Raw genomic sequence first — 21,438 nt, forward strand, 5'->3', positions numbered from 1 at the left:
TCGGTGATTGAATAATTAAAGTAGCACAATAATATCATGAACCCGTCCCTCATACAATAAACCCATTAAAATATTAAAACTGATTCAATGATTTTATTAATGCGGACTGAGCCATATTGATATTCCGTGTGAAATGCAACGTTGTTTACGTTGAAAAGCCAACATTATTATTACATTCATACCCTTTTTTTTATAGCAGAATGAGAATTCATTTTCTTTAATTATTAATGTTATAAGAATTGAACCTTATTAATGGACAGTAAAGTTCGTATTTCATATTGTGATTGGTGTTTCTAAACCCATTGTTAAGAGTGGAATGTTAACACAATTATAGAAGGTTTACAAACAAGAAGAGAAACATTGTAATTGTTTGAAATATATCGTGTTCTTCAATTTCTCTTTAAAAAAAATACATGTTACGTGTCTGCTCATATTAATACTTATGTCAGAATTATCAGACATGAGTTCACGTGAATAAAAAATGTCCTTTGTGTTGTCCGCTGACGTGTGTTTGTTTGGCATAAGTTCGCGCAGCTCATTGTTTTTCCACTGGGCTTATTTTGTTATCCTATAGGATTAAAATATTTTTTAGCTGGACCAAGTATTGCATCATACGTGATGGCAACAAACGTACATTAATAAATAATAAAAACAACGAAATGTGAATTGGGCTTGTTGTTTTTTACAATTTTATTTAATAACTTCCTAGAGATGATAAAACTGCGACTAGACTAAAATTAAAAGGAGATAAATTAGAAGATAGTAAAAACTGAAATGCTAAAATACTGGGAAAATATGTATTAAACAAACAACATTGTACGCAAGTGGTAGTATAATATTATGACAGTTATTAGTAAGGAAAGCAGGGTGGATGTTCCGCTCATTTAGTCCAATTATCGTAGCGATGAGATAATTACAGATAATAGTCATTAGTTGCCTGATTCTGTTCAAACACGACAACCATTTATACGAAGGCTATTTAAGTCTGTCCTTCTTTTATTTATGCTTTGTTGACCTACTTATTTAATTTAATTCAATTCTATTTTCGTTCCATAAGCTGTTTGATATTTTTACAGCCTATCAAATATTTTGGGGCTTATCGTAACAGAATATCAGTGGAAATATTTCGTTTGAAGTAGAACCTATCTGCGGCAGACGATCTTCTATTCATGCCACACTATCCGCCATTCATGCCAGACGCCACGTGTTGCTATATTTAAATAGCGCCTTCACTTGTAAGTCGGAGTCACATTTCTCGCGTATGTAAGTACTAAGTGCTACAAATTCACTACTAAGTACTCAGGACTTGTTTTGAGTGAGTAGTTTTGAGATGCAACTTAAAGAAACTAGGAGAACTACAAACTCTCCAGTTGTTAGAGAACAGGCCATTTAAATGCCAAGGGGACGAGTTAAGATACAATGTATGGGCCTGTTGGTCGACATAAAGTTGACATAATTAGTCCAATGTCAGGTAAATCGATTTACAATTTTTTCTATCTACTCAATTGAGTATTCGATTAAATGCCATTTGTATAGGACATAATAATATCATTGTTATATGGAGAAAGATTAATTAATTATTCTGAGTTAGAACTCTTTCTCGTAAAACTAAAATTGCTTTTACATTCTACAATGAACAATTAAAAAAGAATGCTCTACTTAGTGCTTTTCCATCTAAAAGTCAATTTGTGTTCTTCAATTCAGTGCAAGATTAAGGTCTCGTGTTTTTCTCATTTGTATTAGTTTCAACTTCCTCACTTCCGAGGTTTCCGTAAAACTATTCTGTTAGAGGTCGGTTCAACAGCTTTTTGAAAAGAGATTACAGGCTGAAGTCCAGTGCCATTTAAACCTTTTATTAGAATAAAGGTGTTTTTCCAGAGATGTGTAATGCTACGTTGCTGTGGATGCGTTTGGCTTCCACCAATCGTATTTATTGGTACACATAGCTTAGCACTAGTGGAGACGGAATCAGCTAAGCTATGTTTTTGTATGGAAAGATGCATGCAATGGATCTTACTTTGCGGCCGCGCATCTTTATAGTACAGCTAAATAGCTTACAATCAGAGGAAACGGTCATATAGTTTTACAGCTTAGCGATAACATCTCTGTATTCATAGCACATGTCTGGTGGAAAATTACCTCAATAATTATAAACATTTTTAAATCTGACATTATTTTTTACTAATGTTCGAAATCTATGTCACAAGCATTCATAACTTCCAACTGCAAATAATCTAGAACATATCTCATTAACTTTGGCCAGCCAATCACTAAATAAACAATTTATTTAAACATTAAAATCAATTTAAAAATAGGTAAAATTAAAATACCTTCCTAAATATTAAATCCTATTTAAAGCCTATTTAAAGTGAGGTCTTGATAAGCTTACGGTACGTAATTGCAAGCTTTAACTAATTATTCAATTAGTGTGAACACAATACATTGTAAGCGTTCAGGCAAATGTGTTCCTATTTTTCTGCTAAATGCAGTTTGGTATTCAATACCGTTCGAATTCATTTCTCTATTACAAACTATTGAGCATTGAATTTTCACGAGAATTTCTGTTCAGGAACGGACAGTGAAACTCGTCAGGTGTTGGTAAATAAACACGTTTATAGAGCTAGTAACCTAATATTGTAACAGTAAATTAAACTTTGAAACTAAAGTGCACAGTTTCGACCACTTCAAATATGACTCGAGTATTTAATTAAGTCAATATTTACAAGCGTTAAATAGTTGCGCCGGACGCTTCGTGAACTGTCGGCTATAATATTATAGGGATGATGACTGGGTCAAAAATAAATTATTTCAACTTTTCAATACAATACAATGTTCAAAAATTTGATAAACTACTTAATTTTTTATTTTTTCTAGCAAATTTTCTAGAAATAAGTCTGCTATTTGACGTAAAAATCTGATGACGTCATAATAAACTATTTAATACAAAATTCATAGAAAATATCGTTGTTGAAAAAAAAGTATTGCATTTGCCAAACCTTGTGCGCTGTAACATGGTGCGGCTGACAGATGTCTGTATGACGTTGACGTCTCTCTCTAGGGATGGACATTAGAAAAAATTTTTTTATCGCTATCGATACTCGCAGCATACATTTAATTCTCTTTAATTTTTTTATTAAATGTGTGTGTTATTTAGTTGTGCAGTGTAACTACGTGTATATACTTGTGAAAATAAATATTTTATGACTGAGCCCTGAGGTGCTTCAGAGTTTCAGTTTTACAGAACCGTGAAGAATATAACTGTATATTAGTTTGTATGTGTTACTAAAGCAACCACGATCTTTCAGATTAAGTACCACCACGCATTATCAAAGGCGCCGGAAATGTCTACTACATATTTGTGCTCAGGTAAAGTCACTGTGGTTCGGGCAGAGAGAGCCGCGTCTACAGTAGATTTACCCACATAATTAAAGGTTTTTTAAGAGTGATAATTGAACGAGGCACGATTTTCCTTTTTTATTCTAAAAAATATCGACTACCTATCCATCGTAGCAGTACATCCCATCATTAAACACGACTATGGTTTTACGTTATACGCATAACACTTTACTTTATTTTTCATTTCATTAGATTTTATTTAAAGACTAGAACATTCCGGTTGGATTTAATTTAATTAACTACACGTCCGAATGATTTAACATAATACGAATGTGATACAGTTAAAATACTAAGGCAAAATTTTTAAATCGCAGCTACTTCCAAGAGTGATACGAAACGTTACTGAATCTGTCAGCCGCACCTTGTTACAGCGTACAAGGCATAGTAGGAAACTAGCCTATTTTGTTACTGAATAAGAGTAATATTCTAACCATGAGTCGCTTGGTAAACGTGTGGTGTTTGACTGTTTGCAGGTCGTGGCCAGGCACGAGTTGCTGTCAACAGTCAATACTTACCGGAACCAATATGAAGTCACTGCGGAACCAATGTGCCGTGCACAGGAAACGTAAGTATTTTATTTTTATTACGTGCTATATTAGGTTTAGAATTCTACATCAAGAATTCACAAAATGTTTAATATATTTCTAATTAGGTTAGCAATCATTTATATATTACACTAGCTAACTCGACAATCTTCGTACCGCCTCAAATATTTTTTTTCTCACCCTATAAACCTTCCCTGGATTTTCACAAATAATTCAAGACCAAAATTTGCCAAATTGGCCCAGTCGTATTCGAGTTTTAGCGAGACTAACGAACAACAATTGATTTTATATATAGATTTTCTTTATTAAATAACTGCTGAAGTAGCTAATCTATGATGTATGGTGTCGCACATGGGAAACATTCACAATTCTGTCATATTGCTCAGCTCTTCGATGTCAAATACATATAAGAAAATGTTTACCAAACTTTAAACGTTCCATTAAAGTGGGGCTCTACAGGCATTGAGGGCTTGATTGAACACAAAGTCATTATCATGTTAACTGAAAGACATCGAATGTTGATGAAACTAGAACACGACAACGACCTATCTCTAGTATTGTGCATAGACAGTAGCTATCTATCTGTTAGTATACCGAAATGAGACCTTTTGTGTATAACATAAGACACAGATTTCAGAATCAATAAATAATTTCAGTTTATTGTCTACTAGCTGTTCCGTCTAGTATCGTGTCGTTCTCCGTGATATGTGTTAAAAGGTATAGGAAAATGAGTATACAATATTAAACAAAGACCAAAATTGGTTCAGCCGTCAATCATCAATCGGAATACGTCATCATAATCTTCTCACAAAGAAGGCGTTAAGGTTTTATCATGAGACACTTACAAGTTGATCTCGAACAAAAATCAGAATTGAATCAAATTAAAACATTTATATTTCTACTTCTATTAACTAATAGTTTAAAACAACAACAATAAATGCAATGACAAACTAACACTTGAAAGTAGAATAAACCAACAGCAAGTTGGCGATTGGTTGCTCAATTTTATTGGTTAACCAATAACCGCAGTAATAGACTACAAATTAAATGATCATTTCGCAGACACCGGCAGTGAAGCTCTCTCAACGACTGTGCACTAATTATTGCTTCGTCGGAAGCGTTTAGTACAAAATCCAATAGTATTGTTGACTTCTCTTCCTTTGCGTAAATGAATTGCTATTTGCTACTCCCAATTTTCTTTGATAATGTTCCTACAATATAATACTTACATAGAACATAGTACTTTAATTTCATTTGTTAATAATGTAAGATTAAAATTGATTGCCTCGTTGGCCGAGTGGTTGCAAGTACAACTGCCGGGCAAGGGGTCTCGGGTTCGATTCCCGGGTCGGGCGAAGTATTACTGGGCTTTTTTCGGTTTTTCGAAAATTTCTCAGTGGTAGCACAGAGTCTGGAAATGTGCCCGGTATATGGCAATAGGCTCACCACATGGGACTTACAACGTAAATTGTGAAAAGTGGGTGTACATTGTACAGTGGTGTTACGTGCCATAATGTGCACCTCTGCCTATCCCTTCGGGGATAAAAGGCGTGACGACGTATGTATGTATGTAAAATATAATTATTTGGTAGCATTAGTGGAACAAATTACACTGGCCTCACACATCATGTTACATCATTCACTTTAATGCAGAGAGAATAGTAATATGACCGATGAATGGATCATGTCGCGGCGACAGGCGACACTGCACTCCCATAATATTACACAAAATGTTAATTTTCGTATTGGATTCGAAGCCGCACGACCGTAATAATTGTCTAATGGATACAGATGTCCCGGTTACAATTGATTTCATTCGCATATTAGATATTGAAGCAACGCCCATTGAATGCAGTGTGCAGGGGATTATATACGGTATGGTGGCACAATTTCATTCATTAAACATGCATAATTGCATGCACAAACGAACGTATATGTATACATTTTATTAATATTTCATGAATACAGATAAATCAGCTTACGTATACACAAAGGATTTCAATTTATACTTGTAGTTTCTCGTACCAAATTGCGGATTTAAAACATTCATATTAAGGTGATTGAAAGCAGAGTTCCAATTAAACTTAAAATAAAAATTAATGTTACTCAAATATATATAAAGCGTATGGAAATATTTCCATAAAATAACCAGACGTTTTTGGAAATTGGTTAAGTGGTAATGCGGCTTTAGAATTGAAGTTTTAATTGGATAGGTACATATGTTTGTCAAGCGTGCTAACTGCTAACTACAAACTCTGATTTTACTATTCCCAGCTACCAGTGTGTAAATAACTGTATTCAACTGCCAGCAATGAATGTCGGCAGTCTGTGAAGTTTCCGTATTGTGGTAACTTCGTAATTGAGATAGGCAGGTAATATTAGAATTCATTCGGTACTAGAATATTTGATACTGACAGTTTCAAAAGTTTTATTTCCACGAATATCGACGGTTTCAGGAAAATCTCATATAATTTTATTTCACACAGATATAATAAATAATACAATAGCAGTAGGTTTCATTAGCTCGTACAAAAAACTTAAACTATCTGCAGTTAAAGTCAGTTGCTTACGTATGACAGCCATGAAACTGACCTTTAATGTCTTAATTTATTTAAGTGTGGGAGAGCCATGCTTCAGCACGAATGGGCCGGCTCGACCGGAGTGATACCACCGCGTTACAGAAAACCGCTTGCGTTGTTTTGTGATTGCGGTTACCGGAGGGCTAATGACCCTCCCCCCTCCTCCTCCGAATCATCCTAATCCCCGAATCACAATGAACCCTTAAATTTCCTAACCCCTAAAAGGCCGACTACGCACTTGTATTTCTGGTTGCTTACTATCAGGTGACCCGTCTGCTCGTTACTCGTACCGGCTTATACCATAAATAAAATTAAAAAAAGCAATGTGTAACGCCTGAATATCCATGTTTGCATTTCGGAAGACAAATAAATGTAGTGAACGACTTTTTACCGATAGGTATTTTTCCAGTATAATATTCTTTGAGTAACGTATGAAATGAACCCAGTGCGCTTTAAATTGTTTGTTTTTAAAACTCTGCCGCCACTCTCAATCAAATTAACAAATGAAATGGCACAACTTCACATACATTGAAGTGATTGGCAAACAAACGTTGTCAAAGGTTTGTTGCTTTCTATTAAATTGGACCAATACTAATAAATGTATTGGAATGTACAAACATTTTCCTCTCAGTCCTCGTTTGTAAATTAACAAACAAATGTTAGGTCCTTTGAGGACAACAAATATGCAGATTCATTGCATTTGCCAAGGGTTCATGTTTTCAAAGCATAATAGGTATGGCTTGGAGGACCTCGACTCGAACTTTCTAACTTTACCCTAGACGCAGATAGCGCACCATGTTTTATGCGATTACTTATTCAAACGACTATAACGATACTCGAAAAGTTTACACAAAAGAGAATAAATGTTTAAAGCAGATTATAAACAGATAGGTACTGTTTCTTTTAACATATTTGTCTAGGTAAATAATCACATAAATATGTCAAGTCGAGAAAAACTATTAGGTACTCAGGCACTCACAAACCTACCCAGAATCTCTTACTGAAGTATTCTTAGAAAAGGATTACTTTTATCACGTAAAGCCAACATCAAGGCAAACTACTAATAGACTGAACCTCCTTAAAAAAGTATGAAGTTTCCTGGCCCGCTACCTTTAATAACCATACCAGCGCTGCCTAAGATATTACAAAAGTTAGTCACTTAAGTGGAGTTTTCACTAACGAGAAGTAAACTGGACGTAGTAAACATATAATATAGAATCTAAATTTGCCTGTCAGTGTGTAGTTTTCGATGAGATGAAATAAAAATTCCATAATATAAATTAATACATTCCAATTCTCAGTCTTACTGAATCACATGTTACCAAAGTACATAGAAAACAATTTATTTATACCGACATCCCAAAAAACAAATAAATAAAACATTAGTCATGAGGAAATGGATTATGCGAGCTCATGAGTCTCACTAGGGAATATCTAAAGGCCACATTCTATTTGATGTAAGATAATAATTATGCTGATATACATACATATGTTTAGTGAGCAGCCTGGATTAAGTTAGGAAATAAATAACCTAGGAAGATTTTTTTGTAGGTAGCAGCTATCATACATTCATACACAGTTTTGACTGCACAGTTAGTGCGATGGCTGGGTAACTAGCTGCCGTGCAACATGTAGCGGCTTCCATTCCCGCACGGAACAACTCTTTGTGTGATCCACAGATTGTTGTTCCGGGTCTGGATGTCATGTGTATATTTGTAAAAGCACCCACGACACAGGAGAAAATCCTAATGTGGGACAACGTTTTTTTAAGATAAGAAAATAAAGACAAGCACTACAATGTTAAGGAGATCATTACGTTATGTAGCGCTACTATTAAGATAATGACATTAAATCTATACCTCATTTGAGCTCGCAGTTTAAGTAAATACAAAATCGAAAACATACATCGTTCCCGTCTATTGATAGAAAACGTTCATAAACGAAACAGATTTTTAAATGAAAAACCTATTCACCAAAAGCTTTTGAACCGCGTTCGTTCAAATCCGCTCTGTGCAGGTAAGAAAAAATTACTAGGTACAATCCGATAGCGTCAATCAAAAAATTTATAGGTGTAGTTTATTTTTTTTTATAGTCCATAACTGTCTCTTTGTTTGTTTTTTGACAAACTATTCGCACATGCTGGTAAAATTTATAATAGAAGGTTGACAGTGTGGTTATCCTAAATTGTAGAAGAGAATATCCTTTTTTTTTGCGGACTACATAGCAGGTTACCGGAGCTCCAACTCGAAAAGCAAGAATAGGAAGGGGTTTTAGTCAGTAAGAGACTGAAACTCCCTCTCGCCTCGCCCCAAAAAAAGCTAGAATTCATTGGATGATTTTCTCCCCTCAAAAAAAAGCTATTCGGCTTTTCTATTTTATAATGAAGATTTAGAAGATTTACAATTCAATTGACAAGGTCAGTTGTTGCTGGCAACGCGTTTTTGTTCTTATGTATTTGTTTACAGGTTTAATTTTTCTAAATCATGTATCGCAGCCCGTCTTGCTTCGGAGTAGCAAATTACGGGACGACATAAACGTATAACGTATACAGTATATACATACTAGTTTTTCGCTCACGGCTTTACACACACATATAGGTAGGGATTTTTTTAGATGGTAGGTTCTGAATATCGGGATAACAGTAGTAGCTCGAACCTTTATAATATTTTTACCTGTATCTCGTTGTCGATGACGGGCATTTTACTTGTGCCTAGGCGTGGTAGCGAGTGGTAGTTGAAGTTACTTACCCCTAAATTGTGTCGTTTTACGTGGAGAACTAGGGGGAGACCTTTGTTCAACACTGGAAATCTTCCGGCTCATGATGCTGATGATAATGAAATTGTGCGCCAAAATGCATTTAAAAATTAAAAGTTAGTCGTCATAAAATGATCGGCTATTACGTGCCTACCTAGCCGTAAAACGTGGTGTTATTTATATCTATATGTAATGACTTGATACATAGACATTTTAGCTGAGCACTGGTCTTTTGTGCCTTGTCCAATATTAATTTATTTTCTTGTCTTGCCTGCAATATCTTGTAACGCTACAAATAAACTGTTTGCTTCTCTTTCTATCGTATACATTTTTCAAGCTCCTAATATTATCACCGTTAATCAGACAAACAGTAAATTTCATGTTAATACAAAATAAATAAATCATTCAAAAATATACTCAATATATTTGTACCGTGATACTTTTAAATTCACCGTAAATGGTTACGTTTACTATTTATTTTAACAAGCTACCATATTATTTATTTCTAATAAAAGCTTTTCGAGTAAACTATCATTCATTTCAGGAATTATTAATATTTTGCTGTTTGTTAGCTTCATATTTTTGTTTTAATTATACTGTTTAATGAGACGAGTAAACGGGTTCTTAATCAAAGGAATAGTGAATGATACTTAATCATTCGTTAATTATACTATTGACTCTGATCGATAATATTTATGATTCCAACGTTTTAGTTGATTCGAAAAACATTGGTTCTTTATTTGACAAAACTCAAGAAGTTTTGGTAATGCCCGTTTCATAAATGGTTTCTTTCAAATAGTTACAAAAGTTCTTGTGCAAATCAAATATTTTACTTGAGTATTTTGTATGGCATTTCCGTAACGTAAGTTAAATTTTAACCGAATTTTTAAGTGTAGTTACTTTGGTGGTTATTCATTCATATTCGATACAAAGATAAATAATTTCGCGCTACTGTTAAAAAGTAGGTGTTTAGGACATGTTCTTTGTAACGTAAATTTACTTACAATGATAAATAACTCCACTCTTATGAAATTTAGTTTTTAATTCATAAAATAAAATTAATTTATCTCAATGTCAAAAAGAAAATTCAATAATCGTATCTAAAAATAAAACTCTGACAGTCAGGTCTTAACTAAGTCAGGCACTCTAGATTGTGTTAATTTTGGGTTAAGTTTAATCTAATCTAAATCTTGTCTGAATTGCCAGTAGCGCATTAATGCTGTCGAATTTTGATATAAGAATATTTAAGATGGAAAATGTTACCTTAGAAGGCGAAGTTACTGCAGCCCGTGAGGTGGCTGGCGCGCAGATCGCGATAGTGGAATGGCTACATATTAGAAACATGCTAGTACGAGGTGTGAAGCCACAGCGATATTTTGGCAACCTGACTCGTTAATGCATCTTTAAAATTTGACATAAATGGCCTCTTGCCAGGAAAGGAGTGTAAGGCTCTTAAGTACATACCTGAGCTAACTCATAAAATTTTAAAAACATATTTGCGTTCCACAAATAACTTCTAAGTAGTTCTAAGCTTCTAATATTATGTAGGTCAGTAGAAAATATAGTCGATATTTGCTATTTGCTTTAACTATGAACGATAAATTTGGCTCTAACGTCGAAAGTTAAGAAATATTGGATTTTAAATTAACTGACCGAAGTTTTAACATTCGTGAACCAAATACCGAACATAGTGCAGACAGAATATGTGAAGGTAAACATGAAGCGTACCTTGATATTGAGACCAAAGAGAAAATAATATGAAGTTGGTTCCTTTACTGAGTGCCAGTGAGCAAGGGAATTTCTCAAATTGAATCTCTAAAGGCGTAAATTGTAGACTGAATATCATTATGCAAGAAAGGCGCAGACAAACAGCTTAATTTGCATAATTATCAGAAAATGACATTGGAGTACACATCTGTTTTACAGAAGTGTCGTCAATAGTAACCCAACAATTTTGTGATATTTCGTTGAATGTTTGTGCAATATTAAACGATGTTTGTGGTACAATGTAAGCCAACAGCTGCCAGTGTTCCAGTGACCATTATGAAAAAGTTGAAGGACCTGTCTGGGGCGCTAGTTATGCCGTCGAACTCAGTTATCACGCAAGCGTCTATGCCAGTCTATTTAGGACAGCTATTTAGGTGCTGACTAAACCTAACCCAGAGAATGTTGTGTTGTATCATTGTGATATTATCGCAGTGATTATACATTAGATTAGTTCTTTTTTGTATGTTATTGTATATTGTCAAAAAGGTAAAATAGAAAATACGACTCATTTCTCTCTCTTTTCTATTTAGTTTTTCGTTCACCTAATAGAAGAATTACACAATATTTATCCATATTTTCGCCAGAAAATACCGACATTGATTTAATATGGTTTATAGAAACGAGAAAATGTCGAACCTTTCTACCTTGCTACATAAAACCGAGCAAGAAACAATGTTAATCAGAAAAGTCTCATAAAATTCCTTTTGTAATAAATAACGTAGTAAAATAGACACATTTTCTTTGACTCTCTCATTCTGAAAGAGCGGAACTACGCGGGTAAATGGCCCCTTGTTCACCTACCTGCATCATAAATAGCAACTTTTTAAACAGTAAACGTGTAGAAATTGAAACTACTCGCAGTAAAAGGTGTGCTTAGTATGTTTTACAACAGCCAGCCAGTACGAGCTAACTTTTCTCTTCACCATTCAAAGAGTATACAGCGAATGAGTTCGAATTCGGTTATAAAAGCAAAAATGTGAGCTGGCGAGCTATTTTAATTACTCCAGCGGGTGTAACGGACATGTTGGGACATTTTTAAACAGAATCCAAACAAACATTTTCGTGAGAAAATAACACAAAATGATTGTTTAACATGTTTTCATAGTTCATTTTAATAAAAGTTTGTTAAATACGATTGCTTCTGTCCGACGCCTTAACTGTAAGCATAACAGATTTACTTATTTAATTGAGGCTCTTATTTATTAATATTAAGTTTTCTCTGAACCCTGGTTACAAACATAAAATTTAAATGTCAGCAGATTAACTTGTGTAGCTGTCACAATGCAAGGCGACGATATAGTACGAGTAGATACGATTGTTTACTATTAGTCCGTAGTAGCCTCGGACCTATAATGTATATCTCTGTCGCCTCCGCAGCTAAATGTTATTTGGATGATCACTTTATTTACAAACAACGAAATTCCATTATCGGCTGTCTACAGTTACATGTATGTTTACCTTATTCTAGAGCTCTTTGAATCGCGTCGCCCTACTCAACAGGGTATTTCTAAGTAAAATTCAGGTAGGTACCTATTGTGAACCATAAATATTTGAGTATAGGTTTCCTAAGCAAGAAATACCTTTTGTATTTCTATTTTCTAATAGATTTTGTTTATTTTGGGAAACATATAGAGAATTGTTACATGTCTATTAATAGTAGTTGTATAAAAATGAGTTCAGTGTGCTGATGTAAATAATGAACGTCAATTACTGCTACTACACTAAGTGGCACGATGAACCCTAAATTCGTCTGAAGGTCGGACGTACAGCGGCCTCGAGCTGATCGTCTATCAGTTTTATTAAAACAGTTGACAATAACCTAAATTGAATAAACTAGCTATTTTAATGTCACTACACTCAAGGTCTCAACTACGTTCCCGGACGTCATAATCGTTCGCTCAAATGTAGCGAAAACGGAATTCACAAGTTCTGAATTTTCCATTCAATAAACCTCTCAAAGATCATTCCGAATGATAAATAACTATAAAATATACAGAAATCCGGCTTGAATTTGTACGTATTTGAATGCAGTCCGATAACGTTCAGGTCTCGTGATAAGCGAGCCGATTTAGCTAAGAGCTCCTCAGACGACTCGAATACTCTTTTGAGAGCGCAAAGACCAATCCTTTACCGTTTTGCTGCCGCAAAGAGCTATGAATATATCTGAAATAGGGCAATGTTAGATAAGCGTACCTACACTACATTGATGTCATTGAGCACAACAATTAAGTGGTACGCCCACCATTATTATTATGCCGAGGACAAAAAAAGTACAACAAAGGAGAATGACATGTTATTCTAACATATATAAATGGATTAAGTTAAAAATAACCAGGGTCGATGTATTTGGATAATGCTAAAATATTGATCTTTCATTTGCCTCTTACATTTTGTTAGGTCGGCTGGTGACATATTACCTTTCGTAACTTAAAAGGGAATATAAAGCATGAACGTACCGTTACGGCCCGCATAGAATATGCAGGGCAGCTACGCATGCGTGATGCGGTTTGGAGACGAACAATTGGACGATTCACACGAATAATAGACGGAGACTGTGTACGTTTTAAGCCAGATAAAATAACCGAGGAACACGCCGCGACCGTAACTCTGTGCTTTGTTTATAATGCAATTATCTAACTAAAGAATTAAATAGAAAATACGAATGTAATTTTAAATGAACAATATTTTATAAAACCGCTTTCAAAGGAGTTTTGAACTGCAAAGCTATTAAGATACAATATTTATGGGTACAAAGTCGCTGTTTTTCTAAAGCTAATTATTTCTGAGTTGGAAGAAAAACGACAACCATCGTTTCCATAATTTTAATTCCTTGCATGCATTTTCAAACAAATATAATCTCTTTGTTTCTGAGCGCAGAATGGCTCGGGGCACATTGCAAGAAGAAGTTCTATCTCTTTGCGCTAATTCCTTTCAAAAACACCTCGATGAAGTTTTATCTTCACAAGAAAGACATTTTATTATTCTGAAAGACAATGCAATTGAAATACCCAAAGTAAGTTATTACCAAGAGTTGCTAACTACAATATTTTTATAGCTATATTTTGCTTTTGTAATATAGATAACTTGTCAAGAACATAGTCTTATGTAAACGGGACAATGGAATACAGTACTGAAAGAGCTAGTTCCCAGCTTGAACGACTTTGAATTCGATTTGAATAAGTGAGATACACATCTGTAACTAACTGGGAATTTCGTTACAGACGCCCAACTTCACATAAACAACGGGTAGAGGACCGTCCTTGGCGTGAATAGGGCCACGGCATACATAACCTTGTTGTATGCATGTTATCTTTAGGTCGTTAAGCATTGTTCGCGCTAGGGTTAAACAGTCAATGGCGACTCTAGAATGGTGTAACGTCTGAGTCTGCTTATGCACTTGAATTGAGAATTACGATGTATGTCGCAGACTAGCGATTATGTTGGTGCTGAAAGTACGTTCGCCCGCCCCGCGCCGCCGTCGCCACGGTCACCTCACCAACCTTACAGTTCAACAACATCTGATAGGTCAGACCGAGTCAACGAACGTCGGGACACGGCAACTTAACCAGTGCACGCCGCTGTGTGACCTTTCTTTTACGCTGACATCTAGCAAAAGAATTTGAATCGCTTGAACGTATACTTTTGCAGATTCGAAGATGTAGTTAGTATTGTCAGATGTTATTGATTGCATTTTTAAATTATACGACGCTATGCGATTTCATTAGTCTGAAACTTTAAACTTAAATACCATTCCAATCTATTATATATAATATTGCTTATTAGGTCAGTTTGGTGGCTACAATAATATCGATTTTACATTGAGACAGTAGGTAACTCGTTTTCAAAAACGACGATAAAAAACGACATTCCTAACTAAATTCGGACAGTCACAGCTAATAGAATATTATTTTAATATTAAAACCGACGACCGCTTGCCGAGGCTTAAGCTGACATAATCGAATAACAAAACAATAGCCAGGTATGCGGCGTCGATAAACCTCCACAAACTGACGGCTAAGCTGATCGACATAACTTTAAATAAAGTGCTCCTGTCACTGCAATAAGTGCTCTCGTGTTACAAAACCTGTCAAATGGCTTAGATACTAAATTGTACTTATATAATTAGGTAGCATTATGTACACTTCACCAATTTGCTAATTAATTGGCTAACTTAGTCAATTATCTCATATTATCTAAGATCTAATCACACATAGGTAATCGTTATCGGGTGTTAGATGTGTTAGCCTCTGTATCTTAGATATAATGTATTAATGAGATTACATATTTGTTATGATTAAGGCTAATTAGGTCTAAGTATGTAATTGCTACAAGCTCAGTATACCAAATACCAAAAGTGTATCTAACAAACATGTGAACCATTGATAAACAGTAAAAGCGGAAATTACATCAACTCAAACCGCTGAATGTGAACTGTGTCGATCAGGCTCAAACTCAAAGCGTAACGTGTAAGTAACTATCTGGAGCTTATGCAGTTTCACTTTGTTCCCAACTCCGCTCGATGCGTGCGCCTAATTTGATGTTGCCATCAAACTATATTTCGATTACCCAAGTTTCGAGCTGCTACTGAAAGTGTTTGTCACTCTGAGGATCTCGAACTGCTCAATGAATTGATATTAGTACGTTTATTTGACTAAACTCTGATTGAGTAATGTTTCGAGCAGATGCAGTATTAGTTTCTGATTTCTGTTTGACATTCAGTTTTGGAAGCGTGAAATTAATTGTGCAATATAACAGCTTCTAAATCAAAATATTTGAGAGGGTCGTGAGTGTACTATGACAATTTCTACCTCTGTTTTTGAAGATACGTGGTTTCCTTGGAATTATGAATACTTGCAGCATTTTTGAGGATACCTTTTTGCCTTACGTTTAAGCAGCCTGCTCGACATAATACCTACCCTTAGAGCATAATGGAATAAATATGAATAAGTTAACATAATAACAGTTGACTTTGAGAGTAATGGCGAAGATTGCCAAAAATGCAATTATTACGTATTAACGTGAGATGCTAACGAGCCTGATGATAAATCAGAATGTAGCTGTACCAACACGCTAGCTCTAGAATTACCCAGTCGCGCAACTTTATAATTTCCACACAAATTAGTGCCTTGTGAACTTGTGCCGTGCCACACAACCCTGCGTTTAGGAAAAACTAAACTTTATAATGTGTCTGTTTAAGCGGTGCTTAAATAGAGAGCAAATGAACAATGTTTGTGAGTCATTACAATGGAATTAAACTTTGATTTACATTAGTTCGTTTAGACAGTTTGTTATATGAGACGGAAGTTTGTTGTTTTTACGTAATACGTAATACGCTTTTATTTGGTCGACCTGTATGTATGTGACTATGTAATTAAATCTAAGAAAACTAATTTAATCATCTTCTAAAGATCGTACCGTTACGAAAATTGGCAGTTTTATGTGATTTTGATGACAATACAATACTATGGTACTGTCGAGCTGATCTGATGATGGAGCCGGAAGATATGACATGGAACTTCATGATTTACTTTTACATGCACCTATATTTTTTATTACTATTATTTTATTATTCATCATTGGTTAGAAAATAGCCGTCGTCAAGTTGCAATTATATTAAAAACCGTTCTTTGTATCTGAGGGCTGACAGTGATGTGTATTGTAGTCTCATTATAATTGCGTCTTAGAATTTCTAAGGTATCTTCACCAAAGCGATGACGTATGTAGTGGCGTTCAGTAGACGATACGCCGCGACGTTCACAAATAACTTGAAGCGTTGTTGAGGTTCACTTTAAACAGTTTCAACTCGATTGAGAAGCGATCAAACAATTTGTTAACTTTGATCACTATTTCTAAACTTATCCTAATTGAACTTGAAACTAATTTGTCAAACACTAGGCGGTGTGTATCAATGAAATTCACCCATTACCTTTGTTTCTGCTGTGAATTGTGTTATACAGTTAACATTTTATTCGAGTTTTTTTTTTATTGTTGTTATTCCCCCGCAGACGCATTTCAATACCTCCACAGAAAACCATTCTTTAGTACTTGACTCGAAATTAGATCCACGTAAAAATGTTTTCAATTATTATATTTTTGTTTAATAAAACTTCCGCGGTCCTCGTCAACTAGGCCGCGAATTCAATTATAATAAATTGTATGATTGAATGTGTGACGAACAAACAAATTTTAAAGTATTTTGTTCTGTGGTTGCTATTTTTCACGATACTTTTTCAATACTCATAATTTTTATAAAATATTGTTTTATTAAATTCTGACTACGATTGTTTTCAGCTGGTGACATTAATTGATATGTTAAAATGCTGATTGATTAAATTCTATGAAAACGTTAGCAAAAACGATAGTACGGTACCGTACTTTCTATTCAGCACATTTGTCAAAAATATTACTACGCTCGCGTAGCCGATTTCGTAGCCGTAGTATCACCGCGTAGTAGTAGTGCTACGCGCTCAGGCGACACGTGATGCATTGATTTTGACTACCGGTCAGCTGATATTTTCGCGGTAGGTAAGAAACTTACTAATAAAAATGCTTTTATTTATTGTATTTTTCAATTCAATCATTATTTTATGGATAACCTCAGTTTAAAGTACGTTTTTCTCTGAGAACATAATCTAAAATTATTTAACAGAACTAAGTTTTGATGATATCGTATTTCGTATCTCTGAACAACGATTTATTTCCTTAATCTTCAATTTCTTAAGTAAATACCAATAGTTTAATCAGATAGGTTAAATCTAGCATCATAGGTTAATTCAGAGTAATCGTAGCAGAGTAGTAATATTAATATTATGTATGACCAATACATAACGGTGCGGTCAACCTAGCGAATTGATGGAGGGGATACAGTATTAACGTGTTTGCTAATCAGTTTATTCCACTACATTAAACTTGGCTTTACCGATGAATTGTCAATGCAGATGTAGAAGATAGCAGTTCAAAACTGTTGACATGTTTCATCACTACGTAGTATAAAACAAAGTCGCTTTCTATGTCCCTATGTCCCTTTGTATGCTTAAATCTTTAAAAAACTACGCAACAAATTTTGATGCGGTTTTTTAATAGATAGAGTGATTCAAGAGGAAGGTTTATATGTATAATACATGCATAATATATCACCATTCCACCCATGCGAAGCTGGGGCGGGTCGCTAGTACAATATAAACAGTATAAAACCACACTTTTATTTATTCGCTACTTTTACAAATGCCATTTTAAACATTAACTTTTTATTATTTCATAAATACTTCTTTAGTATTTCAATACAAAATATCTTGATTGGAAATAGAGAGCAATTAAATTAATCTTTTAAAGAAGTGAAATGACAAACAATTGTATTGTTGTTTTATCGTCATTCCGTACGGTGTAGTGGCAGCCATACTTGTTCTTTTTTATTAGCAACGCTATTGATATGAAAATGTGGAACATAAATTATGGCTTTATTTCTATCTCTATGCATTTCTTTGTGTTCTCTTTTCACAATAATCGTTCCCGCGAACATTTCTCTTTTAACACACATTTGCGTGATTATTTACATCGATTTCCTTTTTCATTTATGCAATTGAAGTTTAATTTCTTTTGTTGAAATATGGCATATATATTCTTTGCTTTCAAATGATAATGAATTTAATTTAAAACATTAGATACTTCTTTCAGCGGCTTTGCCTGTTTTCCTGTGGGATAAAATGTACCCTATCACCCAAGCGACCTCATACCATGTCTGTCTATCAAGTTTCATTAAAATTTGTTGTAGTTTTAGCGTGATTGACGAACCAACATCCAAACAAACAATCTTTCACATTTTTTAATTTATCGTGATTTCACTGGCACCTTAAGCTGTTGCTACGCTAGCGTTATGTGTCCCATCTTGTTCATTGTGATAAAAAATGTCGTAGGTTTTTCATTCCAGTTATAAACCGTCTGTCTGTCAGTCTACATTTTGTACGTGAAAGTTTTTAACACTATTCATTTTTTTAGCTACAGTTTAACGGTAAGGAATGATTATCATGCTAATGTCATTCTAATGTTATAGTCCCTTTCAATCGATTATCTGAACGGTGTACAGATACACATCATTAATAATGAACAGATTTGGCTTGCTTGTATCAGAAAATCAACAGCTTAAAGTGTAAATCCGCTGTAACAATGGCACGGCTCAGTAAATAATAGGCTTAAACTTTACTTATCCGATGATAATAATATTATACTAACCGACAATGTTAATTCAAACAAAACCACCTATATTTTAACTCCTCTTGAGTTCTTCTACAGAATGTTCCATAATGTTACAGTTTCACTAATAATGAGCTGTACCGTGTAAACACGAAACATAACTCCACTAAGTGAGTTACGTTTCGCAAATAACTGAGTTATTTCACCGCGTTATTTTATTTACCATTTCATGTTACCACGGGGATGCTAAATACTGCTAAGTGTATTTAATTTCTCTTGAATGCGAGTGTTACGTTATTTTAATTATATTTAAGTTTATGCTCCACGAATATTCGCGATGTCTCCCTTACTTACAGGAGTCCATTCAAAAGTAGTTTTGCAACTTGAATAAGAGTACATTTTTGAGTAAATTAATGTTGAGTAATGAATCCGGAATTCAAATGAAACAGCTTTTTGTACATGTTTCCTTTCAAATTTGTTAATTAATTTTACATGTACTCTATAAACAAAATAACTTCTTGTATCTTATTTTATGCAGATACTTACTTTAATTAAAAATACAGCTTTTATAATATTTACTATATAGAATTTAAAACTAGTGAAACAATGTCTGATTCTTCTTAAATTCTTTTATGTTTCTCTTCAATATTTTAAAGTTTATAGAAAGTATGAAACAACAGAAGAAAATAATATTTTACGAAGAAAGATGATCGATGATGTACGTGTCCTACTTATTCGTTTCTTGGTTTTATTACCTGGTAGTAATAAACTAAGACGTCACGATATGTTATATTTGAAATACTAGGACCAAGAAAAAAATATAATATAAAGTTTAGTTTCGAGGAATACACGAGGTTGTTGTCTTTTTTTTTTTTCAGGGGGGAAAATCCTCCAATGACTTCTCTCGCCAGGGCAAAGCGAGAGGGAGTGTCAGACTCTTACTGACTAAAAACCACCCCGTTCCTACTCCTGCTTGTCGAGCCGGAGCCCCGGTAAACCCGCTAGGTAGTCCGCAGCTCCGGATTAAGCATCAGCCCTACTGGGCCCCATCTGTGGTGGTCTGATGGCTCTTTGAGGCGCGCGCGGAACGCAACGCGCCGCACGCACGGGTCTGGTTCTGGTCGGGCGGCGAGCTACCCTTGCTCGCCGTCCGCAGACCCGCACTTACGGTGGCCGGAGATCGTCACGCGATCCCCGACGCCCGGAGTGTCTTTCGCGTCGGCTAGGGCGTGAGGAAGTTCGTTCCCTCACGCGTCCCGCCTCCTCCTTAGCTAGCATAACTGCTTCGCAGAAGGAGGAGACGGCATCCCAGTCCCCCTCGCTCCGCACCATGGTCTGAACCAAACCGGACGCGAGAGGTCGCCGTCGCCGATCACTTCCCTGAGGGCACGGCGGTGCTCAGCCCACGCAGGGCAGACCGCAACCGTGTGTTCCATCGTGTCCTCCGGGCGGTCTTCGCAGTGATGACACCCGGGCGTTTCCTCCCGCCCAATCAAAAACAGGAACCTACCGAAACTCCCATGTCCGGTAAGCACCTGCGTCAGGCGGTAGGTGAGGACGCCATGGCGCCTCTCTAGCCACTCCTCAAAGAGGGGACTTACCGCTGCAATGACATCGAGCCCAGAGGTTGTTGTCTGAGGTGGATAGATAAGGTGAGATGTTATTTTATCAGGAACATTTCTTTAACATCAACGTGTTTCATAATATTTTCTCCAAAACACAACTTGATTGGAGGTAAATTCGTTAACATTGACTTGTAAAGTTAATGTTCCGGCCAACCCTGTCTTATAATTTAAGCTGCCTAACACAGTAGACGTTAAATGAAGGATTTATGAGGCAACAACGTTCACCTGGGCTCGAATAATCGATCAACTAACTGTTCACACAGCGAGATAAAAGTGCTATGATGGCAATTTCAAAGCAAGCATTTGACAAGCCTTTGTGCACTACCATCGCTTGTATTTGACATGCTGTCATTTAGAAAAAAGTTTATTATGTAAATCTGCTCGTTCGTTGGGTAATAGAAAAAAGCATTTTGTTCATTGATGTCGCAATTTATGTAGGTAATGTTTTGTTCGTCCCAAACCGCCATGTTCAGCCCAATCTGGTCCGGACGGTATCGATTTCAAATTAGTAGTAAAACGGGAGGCGAGTATAGGTGTATAGTAAAGGGAATCCATCCCCTTTAGTGAAAATTACCACCTACA

At 35.4% G+C, this 21,438-nt stretch overlaps 1 protein-coding gene and 1 long non-coding RNA gene across 5 annotated transcripts in view; one reads left to right on the plus strand and one right to left on the minus strand.

Annotated features, from left to right (window-relative positions):
• Positions 1–21,438, plus strand: part of LOC118261815 (uncharacterized) — a 123,330-nt gene that overhangs the window by 92,840 nt on the left and 9,052 nt on the right. The window contains exon 4 of the long non-coding RNA XR_004782448.2: positions 3,870–3,961. This is a non-coding gene — a long non-coding RNA (uncharacterized LOC118261815). The remainder of the gene's footprint in view (positions 1–3,869; positions 3,962–21,438) is intronic.
• LOC118282310 (uncharacterized) overlaps positions 1–21,438 on the minus strand; it is a 122,098-nt gene that overhangs the window by 92,264 nt on the left and 8,396 nt on the right. The window lies entirely within an intron of this gene.

This window comes from Spodoptera frugiperda, chromosome 25, assembly GCF_023101765.2.
Source record: "Spodoptera frugiperda isolate SF20-4 chromosome 25, AGI-APGP_CSIRO_Sfru_2.0, whole genome shotgun sequence".
NCBI lineage: Eukaryota > Metazoa > Arthropoda > Insecta > Lepidoptera > Noctuidae > Spodoptera > Spodoptera frugiperda.